This window comes from Tupaia chinensis, unplaced genomic scaffold, assembly GCF_000334495.1.
Source record: "Tupaia chinensis unplaced genomic scaffold, TupChi_1.0 Scaffold000140_1, whole genome shotgun sequence".
Lineage (NCBI taxonomy): Eukaryota > Metazoa > Chordata > Mammalia > Scandentia > Tupaiidae > Tupaia > Tupaia belangeri.
Window position 1 is genome coordinate 6,069,497 of NW_006159610.1, and position 18,387 is coordinate 6,087,883.

Below are 18,387 nucleotides of genomic sequence, written 5' to 3' on the forward strand. Positions count from 1 at the left end.
GGACAGGAGGTAGGAAGAATCCTGTTAATAGAAAGTAAATGGTCTGTTAATGTTTGTGGGTATGACTTCCCCAGTCCCCTTTTGAAAGGATTTTGGAAAAATAGGAAAAGTAGTCACACTTCTGTCCACACTGGGGTGGAGGAGAAAGAGAGAGAGAGTGAGCAATCACTCTCTGGGGGAGAGGCCATGTTGCAATCCTTTCTCCTTCATTCTCCTCTCCAGATTTTGGCCATGTTTGCACACACTCCCCGCATGCTTTTTAAGCTGCAAGGTCTGGGACTTAAATACCATACTGGACCATATGGGATCCAGCCACTGAACCATACCACCTGCTGGCCCTTTGGTAACTTTAACAAAGATAGAGCACCTCCTTCTTTCATACCTTAAATGAAACATCAAACTTTTCTCTTTTTAAATAATTATTTTATTTAACTTTATTTATTTATTTATTTTATTTTGACCAGAGAGAGAAAGTGAGAAATCAAGCCACCAGTTCCGAGGACTCGAATCACAGTCCACCATGTGGGAGTACAACACCCTTAAGCACGATGCCTCCTGCCAATCCTTCAAATGTAATCTTATTCTTGTTAAAGAATTATTTATTTGGGGGGCCACAAGGTGATGATGTGGTGGTTAAAGCACTGGACTCCCACATGGCCAACCATGATTTGAGTCCCAGACATGGCAGCTCGCTTTCTCACTTTCCCTCTCTCTCTCTGTCCTTTGTTGGTCAAATTAAAAATAACCAAATAAATAGTTAATTTTTTTTTTTTTTTTTGGAGAGGTTTTTTCGCTATAGGGCATGTGCGCTCGCCAGACAGAGAGAGACATAGAGACAGAAAGCGAGAAATCACCCCCCGGAGGGGATGGTCACACCGCAATCCCTTCTCCTCCATTCTCCTCTCAGGATCTTGGGCACACACGCACACACGCCTGGCGTGAGTTTTAAGCCACCGGGTCCAGGACGCGAACCGCGGTCGCTATGTGGGAGTCCAGCGACATAGCCATTATGCTAACTGCTGGTTCCCTAAATAGTTAAATTTTAAAAAGAATGATTTATTTTCATTTGTTATTATTTTAATTTTGCTATAGGACATACACACTTACCAAAGAGAGTGAGAAAGTGAGAAATTTCTTTCTTTTCAAGCCACAGTCAGGATTCAAATCACAGTCAGCAGCATTATGAGTCCAGCACCTCAACCACCACGCCATCTGCTGGCCTGCAATTGTAATCTTTTTAAAACAACTAAAATCCTGGAATTTTACAGCTAGAAAATATTTTATTTCCTCAAGGTAAATAACAAATCTGCAGGGCCAGCTGGTGATGTGATGGTTAAGGCAACTAGATCTCACATGGCCAACTTCATGGTTCAAGTTCCAGACCTAGCAACTTGAAAATTATGCCAGGTACTTGTGCATGCATGCCCCAAATCTCAAGATGAACATAGAGAAGAGATTGTAGTATGGTCATCTCCCTAAGGGGTGCTTTCTCACTTTCCCTTTTTCTCTCTGTCTCTCTCTAGCAAGTGCACATGCTCTATAGCAAATTTTTTAATCTTTTGATTTTTTTTTTTTATTAGAGAGAGATTTTTGCTATATGGCACATGCACTCACTGGAGAAACAGAGAGGGACAGAGACAGAAAGCAAGAAATCACCTCCCACATGGGATAGCCATGCCACAATCCCTTCTCCTCCATTCTCCTCTTGGGATTTTGGGCACACATGTACATGTGCCTGGCATGAGTTTTAAGCTACCACATCTGGGACTCGACTGCTGTCTACTACGTGAGAGTCTAATGCCTTAACCAATAAACCATCTACTGGTCCCAAACTTTACATTTTTTTATTACTCAAAAAAGCTTCTTTTTAAAATTATTTTATTTATTCATTCATTTATTTTAATTTGACCAGAGATAGAGAGAGAGAGAGAGAGAGGAAGTGAGAAAGCAAGCCACCAGGTCCAGGAGTCGAACTATGGTCAAGCCATGTGGGAGTGTCCAGCACCTTAACCACCACGCTACCTGTTGGTCCCTAAAAAAGCTTCTTTTTTTTTTTATTTAGCTTTCTGGCTCTGTGCTTGCACCTTCAACACTTTCAAGACAATCTTTTGCCCCTCAATAAGGAAAGCACACTTGATTCAATCACAGACACATTAGTGCACATAGAGTCCCCCATAGGCCCTGCTAACATGTTTCTTCATTTTAGACAACCTCATAGGAACTTTTGGTTTCACAGTACGAACCCCTCTAAGTCTGTGCAGGCACATATTATATACAGATGTTGGTGCTTTCACAATCTGCTTGATATAAAGGTAAATAATCCTATTACCAGATATTGGGGACAACCTAGTATTGTTAAAGGCTGTACTGTAGGGAAGCCTATGCTGGTATGGCAAACGTTGGACAATTTTGAGCACCTATGGATGCCATCTCCAGGAGAGGGGAAAAAAAAAAAAAAAACCTCTATAACAAAATTTTTTTTTATAGGAAAACTGAGAGTTATTGCCCAAAAATCATATTCCTACAAGATTTGTCAAGATAGAAGTTCATCAAAACCCAGGCCAGCAGATGGAGAAATTAATGGCTACATCCCTGGACTCCCATGTAGTTGACTTTGGTTCGAGTCCTGGACCCAGTGGCTTAAACTCACACCAGGCACGTGTGTATGTGTGCCCAAGATCCAGAAAGGAGAATGGAGGGGAAGGGATTGCGGCATGGCCATCCCCCCTGGGGAGTGATTTCTCACTTTCTGTATCTCTGTCTCTCTCTGCCTTTCTGGTGAGCACACATGCTCTATAGCAAAAACCTCTCAAAAAAAAAGTTCATCAAAACCATTTTTCAGTCTCAGCCTCAGAAGTACAGTGAGTAATGTACTGAACTGCAGTGGTGAAATCACATGAATGATTCAAGTTCAGATACTCAATAGGGTGAACCTGAAACACACACTGGCTGTAGGCATTCATGCCCAAGATCCTGACCAGCTGGAAGGCTGTGGAAAAGGAATTGTGGCATGTGAAGACCCCATTGATGGTGTGTGTGTATGTGTGTGTGTGCACACATGTGTGGCTCATGGTCACTATCAAGAATAAAATAAGCTTTTTTTAAATTAATTAATTCATTTATATATATTTACCCCTATGGCTGACCCTCTGCCTTTTCCCACTCTCTTATCACGCTATCTCTGGTGTCTACCGTTGTCTTCCATTCCTTTTCACCCCACATTGTAGTGATCACAAAATTTCTTAAATAATCTAACTACTTTCGATAGCAAGTTCAGCTGGTAATTTCAAGAAAAGCAGTTTTGAATTTGTAAGGAAATTTGTTTAAACTTAAAGCCTGGAAACAGGTTAGTATTCTGTTCAAATAATAGGTACATGAATCTATTGACAGCTCAAGATAGGACAAAAACTCTTAAAACCAGACAACAAGGCCCAGAAGAAAAGCAGCAGTATTTTAGTCAAAAGTCACAGAATGCTATTTCACCAGTTCAGTCTCATGTACTTAATCTATCTTCTGTTGTGGTTCAATCTTCCTGATTGAATTCTGGGATATAATATTCAACTGCAGACTTGTCCCTATGATTAAGTTGGCCATTTTCTTAGTTGAACTCTTATTTCTGTGTGACTACATTTAATTTTCCTGACATAGCACTCCCTTGAGAACTTATTGGAGATCTGGCCTGGTGCTGGTAAATCCTTTCAGGTTTTGTTTATCTGAGAATGTTCTTGTCTTTTCTTCCCATATGAAGGATAATCTTGCCAGGTACAGTATTCTTGGTTGAAATTGCTTTTGCCTTAACACTTTAAATATATTTTCCCATTCTTTCCTTGCTCGCATTGTTTCCGATGAGAGGTCTGCTGTTAGTCTAATGGGATATCCTTTGTAGGTAACTTGCTGTTTCTCTCTTGCCAGTCTTAGTATTTTGTCTTTGTCTGTGGTTTTGATCTGTCTGGCTATATTGTGTCTTGGAGATCTTCTTGGGTTGATTCTATTTGTAGAATAGTACAATAGTCCTTTGTATTTCTTGGGACTAGATCTTTGAGTGTCTCTCTAGGTTTGGAAAGTTTTCTTGCAGGATTTCATGGGATAGATTATCAATGCCATTATGAGTCTCTTTGCCTTCTGGGATGCCAATTATCCAGGTGTTTGGATGTTTGATGGTATCTAGTATTTCTCGTATATTATTCTCAAATTTTGGGGCCATTTTCTTAGTCTTCATGGTGCATTTTTCTAGGCCAGCAATTTTCTCTTCTATGTCTGAGATTTTATTTTCTGTATGATCTAGTCTGCTTTTAATACTTTTAAGAGAGATTTTGACTTCCTGTGTTATAGTCTTCATCTCTAACAGTTCCATTTGATTCTTTTGTAAAGTGTGTAATTCCTCTTTAGATCTTACAATAATTTCCTCACCTCCCGGAACTTGTCAGATCCTTTCTCCTTTCTCTTCTGCAGTTCATTTCTCTCTTCTCTTCCATCTCTGTCAGCTTCACCATTCTGGATGTTCTAAATTCTTTATCAGACATTTCCATGATTTCCATTGAACTGTCAGTGGATGAAGAGGAGTTATTCTTTTCCCTTAGAAGAGAGATATTTTCCTACTTTCCCGTATTTCTTGTGGTCCTGTGGTTATTTCTAGTCATCTGATGGAAAATGTGTTTCTTCCCAAATCTGAAGTTCAATCTGAGCATCCAGGAGCGTCCAGAAAAGGAAACAGAGAGAGAGAAACAACAGCAACAAAAACAACTAAGAAACAGAGAAAAAGAGAAAAAAAATTTTTTTTAAAACCAAAAATTAGAAAACAGCACAGCACGCAAGTACAAAATTACTAGTTCTCAGGAGCCATCGAGGTGTCTTCTGAGGCCTGCTCCCTTGCCTCTCCTAGGTTGGGAGATAAAGGGAGAGGAGGGGCTGAAATAGGAGAAAATGCTTTACCTTAAAAAAATTTTTAAAGGAAAAATTACAAAATAAAACAAGAAGACAGAGGAAGAGACAGAGGTAGAGAGAGACAGAGACAAAGGCAGAGGAAGAGGCAGAGAAAAGGCTTGAGGGAGCTCCTACCACTGGAGTTTGTGGGCTGGAGGCTGAATTATCAGTAGAAAATCTTCATTTCTTTTTTCCCAGAAATCATTAGTTCTCAGGAGCTATAAAGGTGTCTTCTGAGACATGCTCCCTTGCCTGTCCACTGGAGTTTGTGGGCTGGAGGCTCTAAAATAAGTGTTTTGTTTTGTTTTGTTTTAGGTTTTTGTCATAGGGCATGTGTGCTTGCTGAAGACAGAGAGGGAAAGTGAGAAATCATCCCTGGAAAAGGAATGGTCACACTGCAATTCTTTCTCCTCCATCCTCCTCCTGGAATTTTGGGTGTGCACACAGATATGTCTGGCATGATTTTCAAGCTGCCAGAGCTGAGACTCAAACCACAGTCACTCATGTGGGAATCCAGCACCATAACCACCATGCCACCTTGCTGGCCCTAAACTAAACTTTTTAAAAACTCCACTTTTGGGGCCAGCAGGTGGCGTGGTGGTTGAGGCACTGGACTCCCATATGGCCAACCACAGTTCGTGTTCTGTTCCTGGTGGCTTGCTTTCTGACTTTCTTTCTCTCTTTCCATGTCTCTTTCTGGTAAGTATACATGCCCTGTGCTAAACTGAATAATAATAATGATGATAAATTTAAAATTAAATAAATAATTCTTAAAAAAAAAAAAAAAAAACACTTTTCAGACTCTTAGGAGTCCATGCTTTGTATGTAACATTCAAATTTTACTGTTTCTGATGTTCATGGTAAATCGATTCTAAATTTACTTTGCTTAGTGGTGCTCAAACATATGTTTGCATATCCCTTATAGCTTCACCAGTGAGCATTTCTTTTTTAAAATTACTTATTCTGTATTACTATTCTGTATTACTCTTTTAAATTCTTGATTTTTTTTACAATAAAGCATAGACTTTTATTTGCAGGTAAGTTAATTTTTCAAGTTAAACTATGGGAAGGTGAAGGACCAAACCGAATATGTTAAAACTGAAATTTTACTATGTTGAAGCATCAATGAACCCCCAGGAATTTTCAGAGGCTGGTGAAAAAAAAAAAAAAAAAAAAAAAAAAACACTGTACAGTGAATTAATTTTATTACTCCTGGTTATAATGTCTCTACTTAGGGTGTTTCTATAATGTTCATGAGCCTGAAAAACTTAAAAATATTCATCTACCTACATTTTGTCTTCGTTTTCTCTCATTATTCTTGTTCATTTAACTACCCTAGATACCTTAATCTTTTCTACGATCACAAATCCTTCTGTGGAATCCTTTGCAAACAGGATTTCTCCTTTATGTAGAAAGAGCACTGTTGACGGAGACGTGTATGGTGGTCTCAACTGGGCTGGACTGAGGTGTATATCATGCTGGGTAAAGTCTCTTCACAATCTAAATGATGTATAGCGATTTAATGTATGAATAATAATAAAAAATATATATAAATTTAAAAAAAGAAAGAAAAAGCACTGGATTTTAAAGTCTCTGTGTTCCTCAAGACATCCCAGGCTTGGGAACCAGCAGTTAGCGTAATGGCTATGTCGCTGGACTCCCACGTAGTCAACCGCGATTCACGTCCCGGACCCGGTGACTTAAAACTCACGCCGGGCGCGTGTGCGTGCATGCCCAAGATCCTGAGAGAAGAATGGAGGAGAAGGGATTGCGGCGTGACCATCCCCCCTGGGGGGTGATTTCTCGCTTTCTGTCTCTATGTCTCTCTCTGTCTGTCTGGCGAGCGCATACGCCCTATAGTGAAAACCTGTCAAAAAAAAAAAAAAGAGGTCCCAGGCTTTGTTGCTACTTTCAGCATGTAAACGCTTCCGTATGCATTCCTTCAGATACTAGCATGATCTCACATAAACACTTAAAGTCCAATTATGTCTATCTTCTATTTGCGTGTATGTGTGTCTGTGTATGTGTACATAATTTTAATTCATTACAGGATGTGTGTGCTCACACTGGAGAGAGATAGAAAAAGAGAGAGAGTAGGGAAGAGAGAAAGAACTCCCCAGGAGGGATGGCTATGCTGCAATCCCTTCTCCATTCTTCTCTTTTTGGGGGAGCCAGCAATTGGTTTAATGGCTATGTCACAGGACTCCCATGTAGTTGACCATGGTTCAAGTCCCGGACCTGGTCTCACCAGGCACGTATGCATGTGTGCCCAAGATCTCGAGAAGAGAATGGAGGAGAAGGGAGTGCAACATGGCCATCCCCCCTGGGGATTTCTCGCTTTCTGCCTTTAGCATAGCAAAAATCCTCTCCAAAAAAAAAAAAAAAGTTCTTCTCTTTTTGGGATTTTGGTCATGCACACACATGCACCCAGTGTGTGTTTTGTTTTGTTTTTTCAAAGAGATTTTTGCTATAAGGCCTGTGAGCTCACCAGAGAGAAAGAGAGACAGAAAGCGAAGTCACTCTCTGAGGGAATGGCCATGCCACAATCCCCTCTCCTCCATTCTCTTCTCAGGATTTTGGACATACGCGCACATGCACTCAGTGTGAGTTGGGAAGCAGCTGGTGGTGTGGTGGTTAGGGGCGCTGGATTCCCACACAGCCAATCTCTTTCTCTCTCTGGTGAGTGCATGCACCCTAAGGGAAAAACCTCTAAATAAAACATTATACAGTTACATTATTTATAAACTATTATTCTTCTGTATCTACTTATTATACAGGACATTTTTATAGCAGTTAAAGTTGTTTTTAAGATTTTTACCATAGGACTCATGTGCTCACTGGAGAGAGACAGGGAGAGTGAGAAGGAAAGCAAGAAATATCCCCCAGGAGGATGCCATGCTGCAATCCCCTCTCCTCCATTCTCCTCTTGAGATTTTGGGTACTCAAGCACACACACTTGGCATGATTTTCAAGCCACCGGGACTTGAACTGAGGTCAGCCATATGGGTGTTCAGCATCCCAACCACTATGCCACCTGCTAACCCCCAGTAGTTAAACTTCTGTGTCAATCAGTTTGTATTTTAAAATGTTGACACATTTTTCTACTTTTCTCTTTCCAAATATTTATTTATTGGCATAGTCTTTCAAACTCTAAAATTAGATATTCTTTTTCTTTTTTTATTAAAAAATGTGTTAAAGATTTTTGCCATAAGGGACCAGCAGGTGCGGTGGTAATTAAGGAGCTGAACTGCCACACGGCTGACTGCATGGCTTGAGACCTGGACCCAGTGGCTTGAGAAACACACCAGGCTCCTGTAAGCTGAACACGTGAAAGTTTAAGGAATGCGAACAAGAACTCACCCATGCGCCAGGAGGGTACCACACCCCAATTTACTGGGGACAGAAGCTCCCACACTTGGGACCCTTGCAGACTTCACACTATGTGTCTCTTCATTTGACTGCTTATTTATATATTTTTTGACATCTCTCCCTCTCTCAAGAAATTAATAAACTTTAAATTACCTCAAGTCTCTATTTCACTGATTTTTTACATTTTTGCCACTAGGCATGAGCACTTCCCAAGGAGAGACAAGGAGAGATGGTGAGAGAGAAAGTGAGAAATCACCCCTCAGGAGGGATAGTCATGCTAAAATTCCTTCTGCTCCATCTTCCTCCTGGGATTTTGGGCACTCATGAACACATGCCTGGCTTGATTTTCAAGTCTCCAGGATTGGGACTCGAACTGTGTTTGGTTGTGTGGTAGCCCAGTGCCTTAACACCACGCCATCTGCTGGCCCTAGCCTAGCATATCTTTTGAGATTTTCTTTTCTCTCTAGGAAGCACTCTCACCTTCAATTTTAACATCAAATTCGTATGCCTTTGTCTTGCTAATCTGTTCATCCTCAGTTTATTTCAAAGAGAAAGCCAAAGTAACTAAGAGAGTGGAGAAATTTTTTATCCCCTACAGAAACTTGAGTTTGTACTTCTTTTTTTTTTTAAAGATTTATTTTATTTAACTTTATTTTTTGCTTTTAATTTTTATTTTACCAGAGAGGGACAGAAAGACAGAGAAAGAAAGTGAGAAAGCAAGCCTCCAGGTCCAGGACTTGAACCACAATTGGCCACATATGTGGGAGTCCAGTGACCTTAACCACCACTCCACCTACTGGTCCTGAGTTCGTGTTTCTAAGATATTATCTCTCTCTCTCTTTCAAATTAATTTTTATGCAGATTTTTAAATTTAATTTTTAAATTTTATTACTTCTTTTTTTTGAGAGGTTTTTGCTATAGAGCGCATGCGCTCACCAGACAGACACAGAGAGACAGAGAGACAGAAAGCGAGAAATCACCCCCCAGGGGGGATGGCCATGCCACAATCCCTTCTCCTCCGTACTCCTCTTGGGATCTGGGGCACGCACGCAAGTGCGTGGAGTGAGTTTTAACCACCGGGTCTAGGACAGCGAACTGCGGTCAACTACATGGGAGTCCAGCGACATAGCCATTACGCTAACTGCTGGTCCCAATTTTTATTACTTCTTAATTTGCTACATGGCATGTTGTCTCACCAGACAGAGACAATGAGAGAGAGAGGGGAAGTGAGAGAAAGCAAGCCATCAGGTCCAGGACTCAAACTGCACCAGCTATGTGGAAGTCCAGTGTGTTCATTGCCATGCCATCAGCTGATACTGAAATAATTTTTATTTATTTTTATTTTTTAAACATTACTTATGTATTATTATTACCATTGTTATTATTCACATGAGTTTTTCCAGAGAAAGACAGAGAAAGTGAGAGAGGGAGAGTTAGAAAGCAAGCCACTTGGGGGACCAGCAGTTGGCTTAATGGTTATGTCACTGGACTCCCATGTAGTCGACTGCAGTTGGAGTCCTGGACCTTTTGGCTCAAACTCACACCAGGCCCATGTGCGTGCGTGCCCAAGATACCAAGAGGAGAATGGAGGAGAAGGGATTGCAGTGTGGCCATTCCCCCTGGGGGTGATTTCTCATTTTCTGTCTTTCTCTGTCTTTCCGGCGAGCACACGTGCCCTATAGCAAAAACCTCTCAATAAATAAATAAATAATAAAGCAAGCCACAAGTTCTGGGAATCAAACTGCAGGCGATCATATGGGAATTCCAGCACCTTAATCACCATACTACCTGCTGGTCCCCTGAAATAATTTTTAAATGCTGGGCCAGCCAGTGGAGTGGAGATTCAGGAGGCTGGATCCCATATAGTGGACTGCATGGTTTGAGTCCTGGACCCAGAGACTTGAGAAATATACTAAGTGCGGGTGTGTGTGTGTGTGTATACCCAAAATCCCTAGAGGAGAAGGGATTGTGGGGCAACTATCACCCCTGGGAGGTGACTTATCACTTTCCCTTTTACTACCTCTCTGAATTTTTCTTTCTCTCTCTCTCTCCCTCTGGTGAGTGCATGTGCCCTATAGCAATGCTTTCTTAATATCATTAAATATCCAGTTAGCATTCAAAGTTACTCTTTCATCTCATAAGTATTTGATATTTCATAATTATTTTGCTCCTATTGAAATCCAAGCAATGGGGCCAGCAGATGGTATATAGTTATGTCGTTGGACTCCCAAAAGGTCTACTGCAGTTACTGTCCTGGACCCAGTGGCTTAAAGTCACTCCAGGTACATGTGCATGAGTGCCCAAAATCCCAAGAGAATGGAGGAGAGGGGACTGTAGTGTGGTCATCCCCCCTGGGGGTGATTTCTCGCTTTCTCTCTGTCTCTCTGGCAAACACATGTAGATAGAAGTCTGACTGTTTTTTCTTATTTTTCTAAGGTCCTTTCCAGAGGGACTAGGGAGAGTCACGCCCATAGATGTTGATAGACCATTTTGGCCCATTAGTAACAGGATTCTTCCTGCCCTTGGCATAGTATTAGAGTACCTTTGTGATGTATATTAAGCCTCCTTATAGCTGTTAAAGCCTATTCCTTCCTGGTCTCGGCAACCTTCCTTTTCTAAGCTCTCTTTAAAAAAAAAAAAAAAAGTATTTTTCTAAGGGGCTTGGAATACAAGGTTCATTTACATCGTAATGGCCCAAATTAAGGAGTAAGACTTCAGACTTTGGTTATGAAATCAAGTTAAGATTGGCTATGAATGAGGGCTATTAGACCTCCCACGCTCCCACCCAAGGGAAAGATAAGGCTTTAGCTTCAATACTTAGAATGATTTTTAGAATCCAAACCACTGGCTGTGAGCACAGAGACCTGGGCTGAAAGGCTCCATAAACCTGAATGGACATTTGATTATTCAAGGCCTGGACAATCAAGAAGGCCCATGAGATAAGCATGCCCTCTTGAAATAATAATTGAACTCATTTCCGCACCTGGGACCCCATATTCTTTTGTCCTTAATTGCAATGGGAGGTTGGGTCAGCAGGTGGGATAGTGGCTAAGGAGCTGATTCCCGCATGGCTGGCTGGTTCCAGCCCAGGACAGGCAGCTTAAAAACCATGCCAGGTGTGCGAGCATGCATACACAAAATCCCAAGAGAATGGAGGACAGTGAGTGCATGGCCGTCTCCATTGGAGGATGATTTCTTATTTTCTTTCTCTTTCTCCGCTGAGCACACGTGCTCTATGGCAAAAACTTAAAAAAACGAACAAAAAAAAAATCCACATGTGAAAAACCCTCAGAGAGACAAGGTCTTTTCCTTTTGGCATGAGCCGTCTGCTCTCCTTGCTTTGCACATTGCAAAAAGCCGTCCTTTCCTTCATCACACCATGTGCCTGCTGTCTGGTTTGTAGAGCTTGGGCTAATGAACCTGACTTGAGTTCAGTAACACTATCACCAAGAACTCAAATTTTCACACATGCTGAAAAACTTTAATCCTTTGTAGTTATCTTTCTTCTCTTTGATGTTCAATTTGTCCCTCAGTCAAGGGGGGGCCCCTTGAAGTTGGTTCTTCTATCCTTTTGACTTAACTATTGTAGTCTTTAATAGTTTCCTTGCTTTGTGATTAAGATAAGATGCACAGAATCATTTTACATGCTTCCTCTTTCAAATTAGATTTTCTACACAGAATCCTGGCTTAATGAAGCTCTTAATCTCACCAAAACTGATATTGTGGGACTGGCTGTGTGGCCTTAGTGGTCAGTCAGATCCCACTGGACCCAATGGCCTGACAAACACATCAGGCACATATGCATGCATGTCTAAAATTCTGACTGGATGGAAAAATGGAAGATAGATTGCAGTGTGACCAATGCAGGAACTTGGGGTGACTGTAGCCCCAAATGCTACTTACACAGGATCAATAAAATACCTGGATCTATGTCTCATGGTCACGAAGAATTAGAAGCATGGAGAAAAGGAGAGGGCAATAAGGCAGATTTTATTTATTTTAGATTTTTTGCCATAAGGTATATGTACTGGCCAGAGAGAGACACACAGAGTCAGAGAGAGAGAAAGTGACAAAAAGCACCTTCCCCCAGGGGCAATGGCCACACCACAATCTCTTCTTCTCCATTCTCCTCTCCAGATTTTGGGCATACACACACACATGCACCAGTGTGAGTATCAAGCCACCAAATCCAGGATTCGAACCACAGTTGGCTATATGGGAGTCCAGGTGTTGTAAAAAAAACAGACACTGAGGAATGGAAAACAGCACTCAGAGAGATTAGGGAAACTGTTTATTATGCCAGTGAGCACGGAGGAGTTAACCCTCAAAATCTCGGGCCTCCACTGGAGGTTGGATCTTTGATGAGGGAACTGGGGAACAAGAGGTCTTGGGGTGGGGATTGGGCTCAGATCCCGCCCTATGCAGTGTCAGAGGCAGGATTCAAAGAGGCAGCAGTCTAATCTATTCAAGGTACCAATCTATTCAAAGTACTAAGCTATTTAAGGTACAAATCCACCCAAGGTTTTAAGATTACCCTGTAGTTCTAGGGAGGGGCAGTAAGTTTGCTGGAGGGCAGGAACTGTAGACAGCGATCAGCCCTGGGGTATTAGTCATAGGAATTTAACAGTTTAACAGTTTATAATGGAGGTGCTCCTTCAAGATGGAGTCATTCCTCCAAGATGGAGCCTCACCTGCTTCACAGTGCCTTAACCACCATGCCACCTGCTGATCCCAAGGCTGATTTTATTAAAGGAGAAAATAATAGTTCCCAGGCAGAAAGGATTCATGAAAGTGGGTTGCTGAGTTCAGGTCCTTGTCAGGGTTGTGGGTTTTTTGTTTTGTTTTGTTTTTTTAAGAGAGATTATTACTATAGGGTGCGTATACTCACTGGAGTGAGAGAAAGAGAGAGAGGACAGAAAGCAAGAAATCACCTCCCAGAGGGGATGGCCACACAGCAATTCCTTCTCCATTTTCATCTCCGGATCTGGGACATTCATGCCTACATGCCCAAAGTGAGTTTTTAAGTCGCCAGATCTGGGACTCAAACTGCGGTCGACTATGTGGGAATCCAGCAATGTAACCACCAAGCCATCTGCTGGTCCCTCTTGTCAGGATTTTTAATCCCATCTCAGAGGAACTTGTACACGTGTTTCCCTCATGGTCAGGGTCATATTCTAGGTATGTCATACTACTATTCCCTTAAGGAATGAATGGTAAATGATTGCCGAAGTCTTTTTCTGAGAGCTTTAGGTTTTAGAGACCACTACCTAGTGGTTAATGTTTGCTCAAGTCTTTGCTCAAGAGCTTTGGACCCTAAAGACCATTACCTAGGCTCTGGAATGTAGAGAGACAAGAAAGACCCTTAATTGCTGTGATTAGTATAGGTCATGTAAGGGTCCAGAGATCGTGATGGAGACGCAGAAAAGACAACGACAACGCAACTGCAAAAGAGACTTTTATTCTTTTTCCAGCTAGCTGGGGTCCGAGTTTCTGCCCGTCGCAGCGGGCCTTAACAAGGACCCCAAGCAGCCTAAGATAAAGGGATCTTTTATAGTTCAGGATTTTTCATAGACTGAAACACGTACAAGGGAGGGGGTATGAGAAGCAAGGGTCCAGCTGTCACCACCTGCTCAGGTCTAGATAAGGGCTCTCAGTTAAGGGTCTGGATGACCTTGCCTCGGAGGTGCTGGGCCCTCCCGTTTTCCACCTATCTGAGAGTTCCCAGACTCCTGGTTTCTGTCCTTGAGGCCCTAACAAAGTGGGCTCCGTCCTTGAAGACTTAACAGTGTAGCAATTAAGCTATCTCGGCCCAGCATTCCCTAACATGGCGGTGATTAAGCTAACTTGGCCTAACAATGCTACATAGGTTGCTACCAAACTCAGGTTCGCTTGCCCAAGCACTATAAAACCAAACCATAGGCACATGGTGTGATGAAGAAAAGTACAGCTTTATTGCATAGTGCAAAGCAAGGACAGTGAGCAGTTCATGCTGAAAGGATCCAATCTCCCTGAGATGCTCCCCACATGCTTTTTTTCTTTTTTCAATTATTTTATTTTGCTTTATTTATTTATTTAATTTGACCAGAGAAGGACAGAGCAAGAGAGACAAAAGTGAGAAAGCAAGCTACGAGGTCCGGGATTCGAACCGTGGTGAGCCATGTGGGAGTCAAACACCCCTTACCACCATGCCACCTGAAGACTCCACCCTCCATGCATTTTTAAGAGGAAAATTAGGGGCAGAGCTCCCAGGCGCATGATCAATGCAGTGATTGGTTCAAGAGGACATGATCATCTTCTGGGCATTTTTGATTGGTGAGGCCTTAGATAATCAAATTTCTCTTCAGGTTTCTGGAGCCATTCAGCCTGGGGTCTTTGAGTTTACAGCTAGCAGTTTCCATCCTACAAAACAGCTTACATATTGAAAACCTTATCTTTCCTTTAAGTGAGAGTTTTAGAGGTCAAATGGCCCTTATTTATGGTCAATATTACTTCATGATCATAACCAAAGTCTGAAGACTTACTCCTTACTCTGGGCCATTACAAAGTAAATGGACTTTATATTTCAAGAACCTTAGGAAATACATTAGGGGGTCTTTGCTTGGTTTCAAGTTAATGGTAGAGTCACTGTGGCAAGCTGTTTTTTGTGAGCAAGCAATTCCTAGTTGACTGTTCTGCTTCCATCTTTGGGTTTTATGTTCTAAATCCCTGTTTCTTAGGGGTCTATCTCTTATTCATGACCATGCCCCATTAAGGGTTTTTTTTCTCTCTCTCTTTCTCTGTCTTCTGTCTCTCTCAGGTGAGCATATGTGCCCTATTGGGGGGAGGGGGAAAATGTGATATTGCTAAATATATACAGTAATTAATCTCTATTTCCTGACCTATAGCTTCTAAAATCATTGGAATACCCACAAAGATGAATGTCATTTGTATACTAATGAGGTGGCTGGTGACCCTTAGTTAGCTTGGGGATGAGGGCTCTAATTGGGAAGCCCAAGACTGAAGTAGAGTTGAGGCTTTTAGGCCCAGGCCTTTTTCAGGAGGGGAAGTGAGGATAAAGACTGAGTTGATCACTGATGATGAATGACTTGATTAATCATGTTGTGGACAGAAGTCTGACTGCCTTTTCCCATTTTTCCAAAATCCTTTCCGAGGGCCTAAAGGGAATCATGCCCACAAATATTTACAGACCATTTTGACCCATTAGTAATAGGATTCTTCCTACCTCCTGCCCCTGACACAATATTGGAGTATCTTTGTGATGTATATTAAGCCTCATCACTATTATAGTACATTCCTTTCTGATCTCAGCAAACTTCCTCTTCCAATCACCACCTTAAAAACTGTAAAACTGACCTAATAGCCTACAACCCCACCACCACCAACACCACTTCCACATATCCTGCCTTTTTGGGCCAGAGCAATGAAAAAACTTATCACTAAATTCCAAACTCTGTCTCTCGCTCTCAAAATCAAATAAAAGAAACCTGTTAAGCCGGAGGCCTGGACAGCTTGGATGTGGAGGTTGGACACCACACCACAGTTGGCTGATGCAACCCGGATCTAGTCTGTCATCAGACCTGCATTGCACTGGGATCTAACCCAGATGAAGCACATGTACTCTACTCTGCACATGGTGCTCTACTTTGCACACAGGACTCTACTCTGCACACGTCACCAGATCGCACATTGTACCGTGGTTTGCGCTCTTCCTAAACCTTTACCATACATGAACTATTCCTACCTCTAAGACATTCCCCCTCCCTATACCCTTATAAAAATCATTAAACCCCTCCCTAGTATGCAACTTCTGATTCCCCCTCCCACGCTTTCCCTTAACGTCAGACCAGCGAACCTCACCCAGGAGCACTCCCAGTAAAGTCTCTACATTTATATTTTCTCGCGTGGTCAGCCCATCCCTTACAGAACCCCTGTACCTAATCATCCCGAGAGAAAGGCACATTTACCTCCTCTCTGGGCCTAAATCACTCATACTCTGCTAAAAAATAAACTACATTAATTATTATTTTTACAGATGGCTATTTTCCATCAACAATGTCTATGGAATGAAGTTTCTGTAAAAACCCACAAGTACTGCATTCTAGGAACTTCTCCTTAGTAGAACATGTGGAGGTTCCTAGAGGATAGTGTCCACAGAAAGCGCATGGAAGCGCATCTGGTGACGTGTGCAGAGTAGAGTCCTGTGTGCAAAGTAGAGCACCATGCGCTTTCCCACAAACTTTCCCTTATGCATCTCCCTCCATCTGGCAGTTCATCTGTACTTTTTAAATAATATCTTTTGTAATAGATGTGTAAAAGTAGGTATAGTGGCTTCCTGAGTTCTATGAGGTGCTCTTACAAATTAATAGAACTTGAGGAGGAAGTCATAGAATCCCAATTTATGGCCAGGCAGTTACAAGCTCAGGTCAAAATTTGTACCTGTGACTGACATCTCAAGTGGTGAACAGGGCCAGGCCCTTTAGCCTAGTGGTTACAGGAGCCAGACACACAGAGAGACAGTGAGAGGGATTTGGAGCATGTATGCACACACGCCTGATGTGAGTTTAAGATACCAGATCTCGAACTTGAATTGCAGTCGGTCACGTGGGAGTCCAGCACCTTTACCACTGAGCTACCTGCTGGTCTTGCTCACAAGTGTTTTGTTTTTTTGTTTGTTTTTTGTTTGTTTGTTTTTTAAATGGTTAAGGGTTTTTTAAAAACTATTTAATTTTATTTATTCATTCATTTATTCTAATTCGACCATAGAGAGACACACACAGAGAGAAAGGGGGGAGGAAGTAAGAAAACAAGCCACCAGGTTTGGGAATTCAAACCATAGGTGACCATGTGGGAGTGTCCAGCGCTGTAACCACCATGCCACCTGCTGGCCACCTCACACGTGTCTTTTAAGGACAAAATTAAGGACAGGGACCCAGCACATGATGAGCTCAATGACCAGTTTAGTAAGGCATGATCATTTCTTGGGTATTCTTGATTGGTAAGGCCTTGGATAATGAAATTTCTTTTCTAGAAAGTGGTAGTTACCAGATTTCTGGCACCATTCAGTGTGTGGTCTTTGTGCTCACAGCCAGCAGTTTCCATCCTGCAAAACAACCTAAGTACTGAAGTTCAAAACTTATCTTTCCTTGGGGCTGGCAGGTGGTATGGTGATTAAAGCACTAAACTACCACATGGCTGACTACTTTCTTACTTTCCCTCTCTATCTCTATCTCTCCCTGGTCAAATTAAATAATAATGATGATGACAAATAGAATTTTGAAAAAATAAGCAATTGTGAAAAAAATTATGTTCCTTTAAGTAGGAGTTCTGGAAGTCCTAAGACCCTCATTCAGGACCAATGTTGCTTAATTATCATAACCAAAGTCTGAAGTCTAACCCCTTACTTTGGGCCATTAAATTAAAATGTAAATGAACCCTGTATCCCAAGCCCTTTAGAAAAAGACATTTTACTTTTAGTTCAGTCTTTATTAACTTCCAGTTTGGAAAATTCGTTTTTTTTTGGAGAGGTTTTTGCTATAGGGCGCGTGCACTCGCCAGACAGACAGAGGCAGAGAGACAGAAAGTGAGAAATCACGCTCCAGGGGGGATGGCCACTTCACAATCCCTTCTCCTCCATTCTCCTCTCCGGATCTTGGGCACACACGCACAGGCGCCCGGTGTGAGTTTAAGCCACCGGGTCCGGAACACAAACTGTGGTCGACTACGTGGGAGTCCAGTGACATAGCCATCACACTAACTGCTGGTTCCCGGAAAATTATTTTTTATTATTATCACGCTCCAGGGGGGATGGCCACTTCACAATCCCTTCTCCTCCATTCTCCTCTCCGGATCTTGGGCACACACGCACAGGCGCCCGGTGTGAGTTTAAGCCACCGGGTCCGGAACACAAACTGTGGTCGACTACGTGGGAGTCCAGTGACATAGCCATCACACTAACTGCTGGTTCCCGGAAAATTATTTTTTATTATTATTTTATTTAATTTATTGTTACTTTAAAAAAAAATTATTTATTTTATTTTATTCATTTGTTTATTTATTTATTTTTTTTTAGTTTGACCAGAGAGAGACAGAGGGCAA

The 18,387-nt window shown here is 41.9% G+C and overlaps 1 pseudogene; it reads right to left on the minus strand.

Annotated features, from left to right (window-relative positions):
- Positions 1–2,054: 2,054 nt before the first annotated feature.
- Positions 2,055–8,823, minus strand: LOC106734538 (60S ribosomal protein L34 pseudogene; annotated as a pseudogene).
- Positions 8,824–18,387: the final 9,564 nt, after the last annotated feature.